The sequence below is a fragment of the Podarcis tiliguerta genome (assembly GCF_965153285.1).
Source record: "Podarcis tiliguerta genome assembly, chromosome: 7".
NCBI lineage: Eukaryota > Metazoa > Chordata > Lepidosauria > Squamata > Lacertidae > Podarcis > Podarcis tiliguerta.
In genome coordinates, this window is record NC_139540.1 from 25,418,002 (window position 1) to 25,431,653 (window position 13,652).

A 13,652-nucleotide genomic window follows, 5' to 3' on the forward strand; every position below is an offset into this window, starting at 1 on the left:
TGCTGAGCTTTTTAGGATTTTACCCAGGACGTACTGCCACAGGGGCCAGATTAAATCAACTAGATTAGGGCCCCGAAACTAACTTTGGACATGCCTGCTTTAAATGGATAAAACTATTGTTTGTTATTTCTTGAGCAATCTCTCTGTCTGTCTTTTTTAATCCCCCCGGTAACTTTCTAAATAACAAATGTATTTCTCTTTGTTTACAAGCACTGAAAAATCCCTCAAAATTTGAACTTTTAATACTGAGTCATAGCAGTAGCATGGGCCCTTCTCTTTCACATAACTTTCCCAAGAATTTGGGAACTTTTCAAAGGAATCAAGCACATTCTTCAACATTTTGCTAGAGGCTGTATAGAATATCAGTGCAGGCATCTGAGATGAAGGCTGCACATTCATGGCTTAGACTCCTCTGTTCTTCTTCCTGTACTCCTACTGAAAAAACACAACAGAACTGAGGCACCAACCTCCTCTTTATTTTCCATATAACTAATCTCACTGCAAGGTACACTAGCTTTGTACACTAAAAAATAATAATACTGAGTGCTGATAATCTCTCTGCGTATAGTGTTGCAAATGTTGCTCTGGAACAGAGCAGCAGAGGAAGAAATCAGCTTCATCCATAGAAATGTGTTCTTGAGTATAATTTATACTTGATTGGACAGAACATTTATTTAAAAACTTGGAATCGATAAAGTCAGATCTGTATCTCTTGTTTGGAGAAACTTCTTAAAGTCTACTTGGAAAATGTTGGCTCTTTAAAAAAGGAACTAGAGACATGAAAATCTTCTAATCTTTGCATTCACAAGGCTGGCTGACTTAGCCATGTGTGTGTGTGTGTGAAGGAACCTTCCATCAAACAATATTCTGTCAAAAGTTCTTGTTTGGTAACATAGCTGCTAGGCAAGGAAATAAAAACCCTCATCAGTGTTCAGACTGCAATGCTTATTTCAGGGTGGGTTCCAAGCCATAAAATTACAAACAACACATCAGTAATCAAATCAACACTCCTCTTAAAAGCTAAAATTCGGGTTACATAAGCACATTAAATACAATTGCAGTTTACATCCCACAAACAAGTAAGTGAATGTTGTTGTTGTTTAGTCGTTTAGTCGTGTCCGACTCCTCGTGACCCCATGGACCAGAGCACACCAGGCACTTCTGTCTTCCACTGCCTCCCACAGTTTGGTCAAACTCATGCTGGTAGCTTTGAGAACACTGTCCAACTTTGTCCTCTGTCGTCCCCTTCTCCTTGTGCCCTCCATCTTTCCCAACATCAGGATCTTTTCCAGGGAGTCTTCTCTTCTCATGAGGTAGCCAAAGTATTGGAGCCTCAGCTTCACAATTTGTCCTTCCAGTGAGCACTCAGGGCTGATTTCCTTAAGAATTTGATCTTCTTGCAGTCCATGGGACTCTCAAGAGTCTCCTCCAGCACCATAATTCAAAAGCATCAATTCTCCGGAGATCAGCCTTCTTTATGGTCCAGTTCTCACTTCCATACATCACTACTGGGAAAACCATAGCTTTTACTATACGGACCTTTGTTGGCAAGGTGATGTCTCTACTTTTTAAGATGCTGTCTAGGTTTGTCATTGCTTTTCTCCCAAGAAGTAGGCGTCTTTTAATTTTGTGGCTGCTGTCACCATCTGCAGTGATCATGGAGCCCAAGAAAGTAAAATCTCTCACTGCCTCCATTTCTTCCCCTTCTATTTGCCAGGAGGTGATGGACCAGTGGCCATGATCTTCGTTTTTTTGATGTTGAGCTTCAGACCATATTAAGTGAATTAAGATTAAGTGAATAGCCAGGTTTTAAGTTGTCATAAGAATGAGACCAGTGATGGAGCCAATGAGCAGAGGGCATTCCACAGTCAGGATGAGATAGCCCAGAAGGCCTCCCCCCATGTCTCCACATAATATACAACTCCTACAGATGGAACATAGAAGAAAGCAGCCCTCCAAATGATTTGAATAGGCAGGCCAGAGACTAAAGTGTGAAGTGCCTACTGAAGTATTGGGGGCCCAAGCCATTGTAGCTTTAAACATAATTACAAGCGCCTAGAAATTGGACCAGAAATGTTTAACAGCCCATGGCCAGCTCTTCAGATAGAGGATGCATTCAATTAGGTGCTTGTCCTCTGTAAAGTAGGGCACTGGACCACCCATAAAGGACAGCTAGTGTTTTGTAAGGGATAGTGTGTCAGACTTGGCATGGGGGACCTGCATTCAATTTCCGGCTTGGCTATGACCTTGGGCCAGTCATTATATATCAGTCTAGCGAAGATAAAAATGGGAGCAGCCCCATATACTGCCCTGATCTCCTAGGAGGAAAAGCAAGATAAATACGTCATAAATAAGCACATTATTACTGAGAACATCTCAAGCGCTAGCCATGTCAGTCTGCTGCAGCAAAAACAACAAAAGAGGTTGTTTTGGCACCTTAAAACTGATTTATTGTAGCCTAAGCTTTTGTGGTCCAGAGGCCACTTCATCATATTTTCTGACAGTCCCCTGGGCCAGGATCCAAAAGCTCTAGCACTGAGTATGTTAAAAAAAAAGAGAGAAAAAGATACCCATTGCCAACTGAGTTCCTCTTAAAGGGTGATAATAACTTATGCTTCACTCATTAGCCCTTACATTGTAACATTTTTCAATTTCTACAAAGCTCGGATAGCAATCTACTGATGAAAGGCATTATGTTCTTTAACAATCTCTCAAACCACTCTGTCCTCCATTTGCAAAAGATTTTCAGTAAAACATTATTTGCCTAAATAATATAAAAAAAGGAATGAAGTAGAATTACACTGTCATTTGAAGTTTCATTACAATGCTATTTTCTTGAGCAGCATTGATTGACCCAATGACGGCTTTGTCTAATTTCTGCAGAGTTGTTATTAGAGCAATTTATTAAAATTGCATGCATTGATTGGAGCCACAAATGATTTCTTGCTAATTATGCAGATGATGTACGAAGCTCATTTCAAATTCCTTTTTGAACTTCAGTGAACAAAAAATGTCAAAACTAACATATGGTTGTACTGTCAAAGGCAGAAGTAGGCTACATGCTAGTGACATGCCTTTGGCCTGCCAAAAGGAAATTTAAACACACACACACACACACACACACACACACACACCACCTTCCACTTCATGGGTTCCTTGAATCGTTTTATCATAATGTCTTGGGTATGTTTATGCAAGTTGGTTGCCTTCATAAATTCTGTCCTGTTGGAATGGAGATTTGCCTTAGGAAAACAGAGAGAATCAGGGAAAGAATCAGAAAACTTCAGGTTTTACCAACCGTGATTTCATATTATTATGTGTAAAGAAAGTAGATTCAAATATTTTTGAAGAGCAAAGAATGAGAGTGGAACCATATGTTATGACATAGAGATGTCTCCTCCGAACAGCAACCCCTAATAGCTTAAATTTATTGATTAAAACAACTTGATCTACTAAAAAGGTACAGATTAACAAAAGACAGAATTTAATTTAAAAAAATGTCATAGCTAAAATACAGTTATAAATACTGCAGATGAGAAACACTATCTTAAAACAGGAGCACTAAAACTATTTTTTCAGTACTGCTACAGAACTGATCTTTGTCTCCAGTAGATGTGAGATGGTTAAAGTTTACAACATTCAGTTGCTGGACAACTGTTGGTTCAACTCATTAGTTCTGGGACCTGTAATCATATAAATTTTGTATGAAATGAAAGATGTGTCTAGTGTTTTGGTTGGTGATGCCACGAAAGACACCAATGACTTAATATTTAGCCAACCTCTGTATATTTTTCTTACCTCTAGTTTGTTGGGACGGTAACTGAGGGCAGGGAATAATAGGTCACAGAGGGGGGAAATCCAGCATAGTATTTCCCCTCATCATCACTAAATATCTCACCCAGACTGGCAAAATGGTTCATGTGTAGAAGGTGGATGGAGGCACATGCTTGTTTGCTCATTCACAGATGTGTGGAGCATTATATGGATGCTGATTCTAATTCTCTACACTGAATAACACAAAGTCTTAGGCGGCAACCTTATATGCGCTTACCTGGGAATATGTCTCATTGAACTCCACCAGCTTGGATTAAAATTCCAGTTCAGCCACACACTCAAACATTATAGGGAAGCTAAACGTGTCAAATTTCATAAGAAGATCTCAGTCACGGTTGGAAATCACATTATATTTATTTATTTGTACCCTGAACCTTCAACCTGGTAGTGTTCTCAGGACAGCTTGTACTAAAATATGAATATAGAAACTACAATATAACAGAAACTAAATATCCGTAACTTAAAACAAAGACAAAACACAGTAGTTCAAATTCAAGATGTGTAACTAGAATAACACTCCTTCCAAGTAAGAAGAATGGGAAAAGTAAGAAGGTGTTCACCTGGCACCAAAATGAGATCAGAATAGGTATCAGTTGGCCTTCCTGTGAAAAGGCTATTATGCTCATGTTTTGCTTATGCCCTGGTTATCCAATTTGAAAACAGAATGCTGGCCTAGATGGGGTTTTTGCAGACCCCTTTTTGTTATGAGAGATTCCAAAGGCAGAGTGCCACCATCAAGAAAGCTCTCTTTCTTCAACCACCATTGCATGCTCTTTCATGGCACCATCAGCCAAAGCACCAGACCGATCTTTGAACTCATACTTCCCACTCACAGCTCTAACGTGTTGAACCAACCACTACGCCAGAGGCACTCACACAAGAGCTTCAGATGATGACCTCAGTGAATGAACATACATATGGAAGAAGCTGGTTCAACAGACATCTGGGTCCCAAGCCATGCAGAGTTTTTAAACGCAAACACTTTGAACTGAGCTCGGAAATGGACCAAGAGCTCAATCTTCACTATGGAAGCCCAGATTTGTATGCCGGCTGGTTCTAGGGCAGGAAGGTTTTCCATTCTACCTTGCATTTGTGACATGCATTTGTTTGTATGTGTCAGGGGTTCAGGAGCAGAGTCACAGGAGAGGGAGGAAGTGGAGAGCGAGGGGGAGGAGTCCGAAGGAAATGTCAGCGAGGACAGCAGTCCGAGGTCTCTGAGTCTCTCCAGTGACTCGGAAGATTCACAGAAAGGGGCCCCCATAGTCAGGGCAAGGGGAGTGCCCAGGGGGACACCTCGGGAAGAAGGGACCAGAGGGGACTCAGAGAGTAGCAGCTGGAAATCCGGACCAGCGTCCCCCCCAGAGCACAGTAGGGGGGAGGAGTCCCAGGCATCGGGATCAGGGGGCGCGCGGGCAGCGGGAGAACGTGAGGCAGGAGGGATCACACCCTCGTCAGGGAGCGAGGAAACGGTCATCAGGAAAGTTAAACGCGCGCGCGCGCCAAGTTCAAATGTACAGGAGGGCGGCAAGGTGGGCAGCCCGGGTAGGGAGCCAGGTCCTAAAGCCCGCCGAAGAGAGGGGGAGGAGTCAGAGGGGTCAACGTCTGCCTCAGAAGAGTCCAGGAGGGAGGAGACCCCAGGGGGTAGTAGGACCCAGAGGAAGAGAGAGAGAAGGAAGAGGTGGAGTAAGATTAGAGTCTTAAACTGGTGTGCAGGGGGCGGAGACTCAGACGGAGCTTCGCCGGTCTAGAGTACAGATGTAGAGCTGGGACGCTGAGGCTTGGAAATGGAAACTATTCTTCAATAAAGACTTTGATACGTTACTACCGGCTAGCGTTGGTCCTTGGTGAGCTGGGACCCGGAGCCAGCTCTGACAGTATGCCACTGCAGTTCAGCTTCCACCAAAAACTACATTATTTATCTAGTTGTCCTGTGTGGCAAAAATTATGTGACGCACAAAATTAATTATGTAAATTATGTTGTCATTAGTTTATTCCACCTCATTCATTTCAGTGCAAAGGAAACACCATGCAAATGGGGGGGGGGGGCACAATCAATTGTTTGCAGACTGAAAGCAACAGCAAATACCAATATAGGTAGTTGGATAGATTTCCGTTCCATTCAAAGGACAAATAAGTGAACATTGACCATTTCTGCTCCCATTTCCAGTGGAATTCGCTACTCTTCCTACTCTAGGGCCTAGAATTGTTCTAATGACTGTTGCAGCTCATCTGTGATGCAACAAAAGGAGAATGTGCCCCTGGAACCCAGGCAGAGAGAATTCCTTTTTGCTCATCACATAAAGTGATGAAAATGGTTCCATGTTCCAGAGTAGAATTCTGTCACTGAAAACAGGCTTTGAGGTAAAAGCCCAGTAAATCTTTACTCTAAGGAACCACTGACCACAGTTCCTCACATGTAAGTGAAGCAGGAATAATGAGAATGAGAATAAGAATATCAGTAAGAATATCGATAACAATAATCCCCCACCTCTGAGGATTTTACCAGACATAAGACAGAAAGACATAAAAGAAACACATGATGGAAATGATCAAGAATTTTACAATGAAAGTTGGCACTCCCAGAATTGCGTATGTTCTCCTTTGTGTCTGAGGTACTAGAGTGACGCTCTAAATTACCAAGTCCAATGAATTCCTAAAATAAGAAGATGCAATTCAGAAAAACACACACACACACACAAGGAGACGATGTACCTAAAGTGGCAGGAGCTCTTGCAGAGTCACACATTCCTGGCTCTCATTAAGCTTCTTCCTATGTCCTTTTGTAAATCTGGCAGAACTACAGAAAGGTGTGAAGGGGTTAATCGCTTGGTTTTGCTTAAAAATTCCAAACCACGATGAAAACATTTTAGCACCTAAGAGCAGAGATTGTGGGTGAAGAAGGAAGAAGAAAAAAAAGCCGAAGATACATGATTTATCACTCCCCTCACAAATAAAATTTATTCATTGCATCCACCAGCCATCACACAGATGGTCAGAAAATTGGCTTTGTGTAGAGATGTGGATTCAGGCATGAATATTAATATGAGACAGATGTAAACGCATATTAATATGCACTTGCTTTGCATGGACTGACATTACAATATTTTCATTAAAGAAACCGCATTTGAAATGGAAAGTGAGGGTCACCTTTTTATAAAACATAAAATGGTATGGCACAATGTATTTACCATCTCCTGAAATGGCAACAGAAAACAAACAAAAGACAAAGTAGCTGCCACAATTTAGTGAAGGCTGCACAAAAACGGATAGAACAGAAAGCTCTTGATTTGTACTTAAATTCTATTTCGTGTTTTTATAATAATTACTGCTCAAGGAATGTGTTCTGTATAGAATCTATGCAGAGTCTGTTTCTTAAGCAGTAAGGAACACAATAGAGCTCATACATAGGAACGTCACTTGAATACGCATCACCTATACCTGAACTTGTACAACCCTCTAAGATGGTAGAGGGTCATCAGATTTCACTGTGTGTGTGTATTTGTGTGTGCGCGCACACACATGCACAGAAATTAAACAGCGAGGAGGAGCAAGATTCAGGAATGTCCAAGGCCCACTCTTGAATGCTTTCATGGTTGAATTAGAAAACAAACCATTACATTTGAAAAGTATTATTGTGGCTCTTATCCCTTACATATCATTACAGCAGTGTGAGCGGCATAGCAGTGGCGTGACTTTGTTATACTAAGGAGGGCAATCCCAGGGCCCCTTTTCAGCCGGAATTCACCAGGACTCAGTTCCAGCACCTCTCAGGTGGGCGCTGTTGCCATTATAAGAGAATAAGGGAGGTGATTGTGCTAAGTTCTGGCACCCTTTTTTCCTAGAAAAATAGCACTGGGCCATCCGAAGCCCGGGTGAGTAAGTTAGGATGTGGCAAGTCTCTAGCTCTGGCTCAAGTCCCTAACTCTGGCCAGTGTGGTTAAGAGTGGTGGACTCGTAATCTGGTGAACTGGGTTCGCGTCTCCGCTCCTCCACATGCAGCTGCTGGGTGACCTTGGGCTAGTCACACTTCTCTGAAGTCTCTCAGCCTCACTCACCTCACAGAATGTTTGTTGTGGGGGAGGAAGGGAAAGGAGATTGTTTGCTGCTTTGAGACTCCTTTGGGAAGTGATAAAGTGTGATATCAAATCCAAACTCCTCTTCTTCTTCCGGCTCAGCTGAAGATACACTGGCACAACTTGTGCATCTTGGCTCAGCTTGGGGCTCAGTCAGTGAGCAGAAGTCTCAGCAGAAGTCCCACAACAGAAGTGTTTGGGGGATGGTAACTGAATGCTCCATGACTTACCTGTCAGCGCTCACTAGCAGAGTGCTATTGAATCACTATTACAGGGGATGATTTCTTCACTCCTTAATGTTCTGTTGAGTGGTGGACCAAAGCACTTGTTTACATTAAATTGCATTTGCCATTTTACTGCCCATTCGCTTAGTTTGGAGAGGTCCTTTCGGAGCTCTTCACAATCCTATTTGTGTTCTAACAACCCTGAACAATTTAGTGTCATCAGCAAATTTCCTCTGTTCTCCCTTGTGTCATCTTCTAGAGCGAGGGCTTGACGTCATGTGTTAATTGTGCCACTTGCAATCCTGGTGTTGGTTTTTCTTATTTACTACAGGTGTGAAGGGGTTTTTTTGTGGGGGGAGGGGTGGGATTTGCAGCATGCAGAGAGAGAAGATTTAATCCTTTCCTTCCTCACTGCAACCATAATGGAATATTACAATTCAGTTTAGGCAGGGAAAGCATCTGTTAACAGGGAGAATGTAATATACCTGAAGTTTAGCAGTGACCTGGATACAGACACAAAGGCTGAATGGTGCCTATGGAGGAAGCTCATGGCCCAAGCACCACCACTGAAAAAAGACCCCTGATCTCAAGATGCCAGAAACCTTTGGAGATGACAGAGACTCCTGAGCTGAAGATTCTATAGCCTGGGTTAGAAACTGTAGCTCCCAAGCCCAGCAAGGAACCAGCATAGTTGCCTCCAAAGGACTCACATGCCACAGAGCAGAGCATCGGTGCAGGGAGTATAGTTCCTAGAGAGACAATGGAGCGCTGTGCTGTAAACCAGAGGCCTGCCCTTTAAGGCCTTCCACTTTTCAAGGAGTGGATGGGATCTGAAAGAGGTTCTGGATGCGAAGCGATAAAAGGCACAGCGAGTTGTTCACTAGAAGCTCTTCTTTGTGCTACCGTTCCACCTTGCCCCATGGGACCCAAACAGAATGGCGTGGTTGGGTATTTTTGTGGAAATCGCAGTGGAGAAAACGAAGGGTCAAATTGCCCCTTCTCAAATGCTGTCATTCTGATAAACATCCTCCCTGCAAATGTTGTGGACATTTGCCCAAGTCATAAGGACATAAGAAGAGTTAGGATGGATCAGACCAATAAAGGCCCACTGAGTCTAGCATTCTGTTCTCACAACGGCCAACCAGATGCTTACGGGAACCCCTCAAGGAAGACATGAGGTTAAAAGTGTTCTCCTAATTGTGATTCCCAGCATTCCCCAGTATTCAGAGACATGGTGTCAAAAACTCACTGCCTACAGAAAAGAAAGGAAAGCATATCATCAGGGTCTATTGATATGTAAATGCTAAATGAGCCTCTTGCAATCATGTTTCAGTGGCAGACAATCCCAGTCTCAGTCCCCAGGATCTTCAGTTAAAAGGCTCAGGTAAGCAGGTGATGTGACAGACTGCCTAAGACTGTGGAGAGCCTCTGCCAAAATGGACAATATTAGCTGGGCTAGATCAACCCCGTCTGTGGTTTCCCCACATGCCTTAAATGCATGTTCTGGTTGTGGCCAGACTGTGTTCCACCGGGAGGGAAGGAGTTAAATGAGAAAGATTAGGATAGTAAAATGGGGAGCAGTGATAGCTAGAGTTTCTTTTTTGATTTAAATCCTGCCTTTCTCCAACAAAACCAAGGCAACTCACAACAACATATTTAAAAATGCAGTTAATACAATATTTCTTAAAGAATACACATGGGCAGTGCACTTCATCAGCCATATCCATTAAAACAAGCGTCACAGTTTTAATTATATTACAGAATCCCATTATGGTACTGTTATGTATTCAGTGGTCTGTGTTTGCCTGAGCTTGAGTCTGGACTAAGGAGTCTGAGTCCCTGTGTTCTGATTTGATACATGATATCCAATCACAAAACATTTCAGGATTTGGGCCTCTGCCATTGGCCCTTAAACTCTGAGTCAGCATTCGCAGCTTGTGAGTTTAGACAGCCAATCACGCTGGGAGTGGGAGTGGCCCAGGCCTTCAGAAATGTATATAAGCAGTTATTTTGCCCCTGTTGTCAGGTTCCGTTAGTTCAATAAAGGTTCTTGCTGTTATCACTGTGTCTTGCCTCGTGGGAACCTACCTACACTTCAGACACTTTCTGAATGTATAATACATTCCTTAATCACTCACTGAGGCAAAGGCCATGGCTTTGATAGTGAACATGTTCATTCTTACACGCAAAGATGAGCCATTCCCTTTCATGAGGGGAGCTTCCAGTGTCCAGAGCAGAAACCATGCATATGAAGAGAATTCCCTTCTCATACTGGACCATGTGAATGAGTCATTTGTTAATTCATTAGCCATCTTTTATATGTCTCTCAAGGCGATTGGCAAACACACCCCAACAACCAGCTGAACCAGTTAAAAACAGAACCTTCTGAAGATAGGATTAAAAACAATGCAAAATGGATTCCTTACCACCCAGCTGGAAAAGCTTGTTGAAACGAAAATGTCTTCAATAATTTCTAGGAGGGTGCCTGGCAGTTAGTGAGCAACACCCCTCTGAGGAAAAGGGCGCATAATTTGGGACTTCTTAGTGTGTCCATTTGGTGTCATGGTGATGGTGGTGGCACTTGCCCGTCCTCTGACAGGAAATACTCTGGGGGGGGGGGGGAATGACAAAAAAGGGGGTGTCGAGAAGAGTCAGTTGGCGGGAGAGTGAGAAATGTCCCTATCTGAGGACTGTTGGAGGGTATGCTTTACTAGAAGGACAAATGGTCTAATTTGGTAATAAGGCAGCTTCTTGTGGCTGTCCTGCCACTTAGCTTCACATGTTCAAAAGCAAGCAGGTTGGTAGAGATAGGTTCATGACTGTGTATCTGAAATGGACAGGGCATTGAAATCCATGCCTTATTGTGTGTGGTACACACCCACCCACCCAACCCCCTTTACCAGGACTGACTTCAGCCCTGATTTTGGCAGGTGAACATGACTTGCATCCATTTCCTTGAGAACAGCTAACTTCCCTTGACCAAGTCCCATCGAATCTAAGGAACACTGACTAGCAGTACAGCTTGACTTAAAACAGCAGATTAAATATTTTTTAAAAATACTTTTTTCCCTACTCCATTGATTATTAGATCCGATAAATATTTCAATGTTTACCACCCTCTCTGTTAGTTAGTTATTAAATAAATTAGTTGCTTTATTTTGCAAAAGTAATTCAAAGTTACTTGCAACAGTGAACAAACCCATATACATTTCGTTCTTGGCATCTGTCTGTCTTCGGCCAGCCATAAAACAAAACAAATAAAAATCTAAAAGTCAAATATATATTTAAATGGCAGGGTTAAAATATCCCACCCACCCAAGAGATCACAGATAAGAAAAAGTCCACGGCCAGACAGAAAAGAAATGTGCCTAAATATGTATATATTTCTGGATCTTTCGGTTTCATCAAAAGAGTTTATAATGAATTTATTTTTATTTATTTTTTTAGAGAGAGAGATTTCTCATATACACACATCAGTGAAGAATTTATGATCTGGGTATTCTATTTTGTATAACTTCCCCTTTGATCAAATAAAGAAAAGCTGTTTGCCATTAATTCCGCACAGTAAAATGCTTACCTGCACACAAGAGCAGCTTCTGCAATATTTATGGCTATGGAAAATATGTCAGCTTCAGTCATGTAAGAATTCAGGGGAATAGGATGTTGACACAAATTCCAGTGCCTACCAGCTAATAAAAAACAACAACTGCTCTAAAATTGCTTCCTGAATAACTCCAGGCTTACCCAAAGCGCTCCCAATACACTAACAATGTTTAAATATGGAACAAGGCTCTTTTGCAAATCATCATTGGCGGGGAAAGAGTGAGGAACAGAATTGCTCCACATAGTCACGGGCAGTAAGCATCTGTCTGTCTTAATTATACTTTACATTTGACGTTCACCATTCAGCCAGGATTCACACCCTTGTAGTCTCTCCATGAGTGAGTAGATGCAGAAGAAAAGGACTACATGGAAATAATACATCTCAAAACAGCACGAATTACAAACAGCATCCTAAGAAATACTTGCTCTAACCCAACCTAGCATTCAGAACTCCCTGGGGAATATCTGCTCGAAACTGTATCTGAATTTGAGTCAGAGAGTTGAATTCAATCTTGCATTGAAATGCTGATTATTATTACTGTCATTTTGTTCAGCCATACAGTGTGCGCCCTTAAGGCACCAAACCGCATAGCAATGTTGCTATTTCTTTCTTTTATGTATTAACACAATTACAGAAACAAACAACACAGGATAGATCAATATTGCAGAAATTTATAAGCACAGATATTAAACAGGAGGAAAATATATTTTCAGATGAGTCCACAGATTTGTTGATGAGGTAAAATGGCGATCATGTGGGGTTTTGTTTTTCATTCAGACAGCAGAGCTCATAAGAAGGTGGTTACAGTATCAGTTTTATGCGGATGAACTGATACGAAACTGGCACAGAAGAACTTATATAACTGCCTTATAGTGAGCTTTCAATATATCGGTCGCATCCACAGCATGCATTGAAAGCACATGGCTTCCTCCAAAGCAGCATGGGAATTGTAGTTTCTGCAGGGTGCTGGGAATTGTAGCTCAGGGGCAAACTACAATCTTAAACTCAGTTCACATTTCTGCAGCAAATTTGTGAATTTTAGTTAAAACAATTCATCAGCATTTTAGGGCAAATATCCCCTAATAAATGTTTTGTATGTATGCAGTTTTGACTAACATACACATTTTTGCAAGCAATCCCCCCAATTTGACACATTTTTATATGTTATTTTCACTGTTATTTGCATCTATGTGCAGACTTTACACTATCAGAGGCATTTTTGTACACACTACTTGGTTGGAGAACTGCATTGCAAAGTTCTGAGATTTGTGAATTTCGAAGGATGGCTGTGTTTTGGTTCACATATAGTTGCAGAAAGTGTGAATTAGGTGAGATCAGATTCCCCCCCCTCCATCCCTAATGACAAAATGTTATAAATGTGCTTGAGGTTTGTGATGTGGCTGGGGCTGAAGAGAGAAAGAAGCATGGGTCTAACAGAGATGCCCCTATAACAAAAGAATTTTTAAAACAAATAAAATAAATTAAAACACTCCAACTATAAAATACCCCCCAATGCAGTGTGATCCAGTATGTTTTACATGCTGAACCTAGGCAGCTAGAATTATCACTGCATTCAATAAAGTTCAATGGAGGTGCATCCCAGGAAATTATGTATAGGATTCCGATCATGTTGTTTCTAATACATTGGGCATTTATCTATGTACTGCTGCTCTGTGGATTGTGTCTACATATAATAATAGATCGACACAACCGCTTGCATTTTTTGGACTGTCCTTGCAGGAGTGGCTATGAGAATTGCCACAATGAACTCCTTCCCTTCAAAATTTAATTTACAATTACAACTCTAGTCTGTACCCTTGTTTTGTGATCACTTCCTTGTGGGATCCTGGTTGTTTAGTGAAGTTTGGTCACTGTATAAGATAAAATATAGTTGTTATCATCTTCTGCAATGCTAAT

General features: G+C 41.8%; 1 long non-coding RNA gene across 2 annotated transcripts; it reads right to left on the reverse strand.

The window, feature by feature from the left end:
- Positions 1-224: 224 nt before the first annotated feature.
- On the reverse strand, positions 225-10,900 carry LOC310682561. 2 transcript variants are annotated; one of them, XR_014513995.1, is made up of 4 exons: positions 10,558-10,900; positions 4,052-4,130; positions 3,138-3,242; positions 225-432 (listed from the first exon to the last, which is right to left on the reverse strand). It is a non-coding gene; the product is annotated as an uncharacterized lncRNA (long non-coding RNA). The 2 variants fall into 2 exon arrangements; XR_014513996.1 differs by lacking the exon at positions 10,558-10,900 and adding an exon at positions 4,750-4,860.
- Between the last annotated feature and the right edge of the window lie 2,752 nt (positions 10,901-13,652).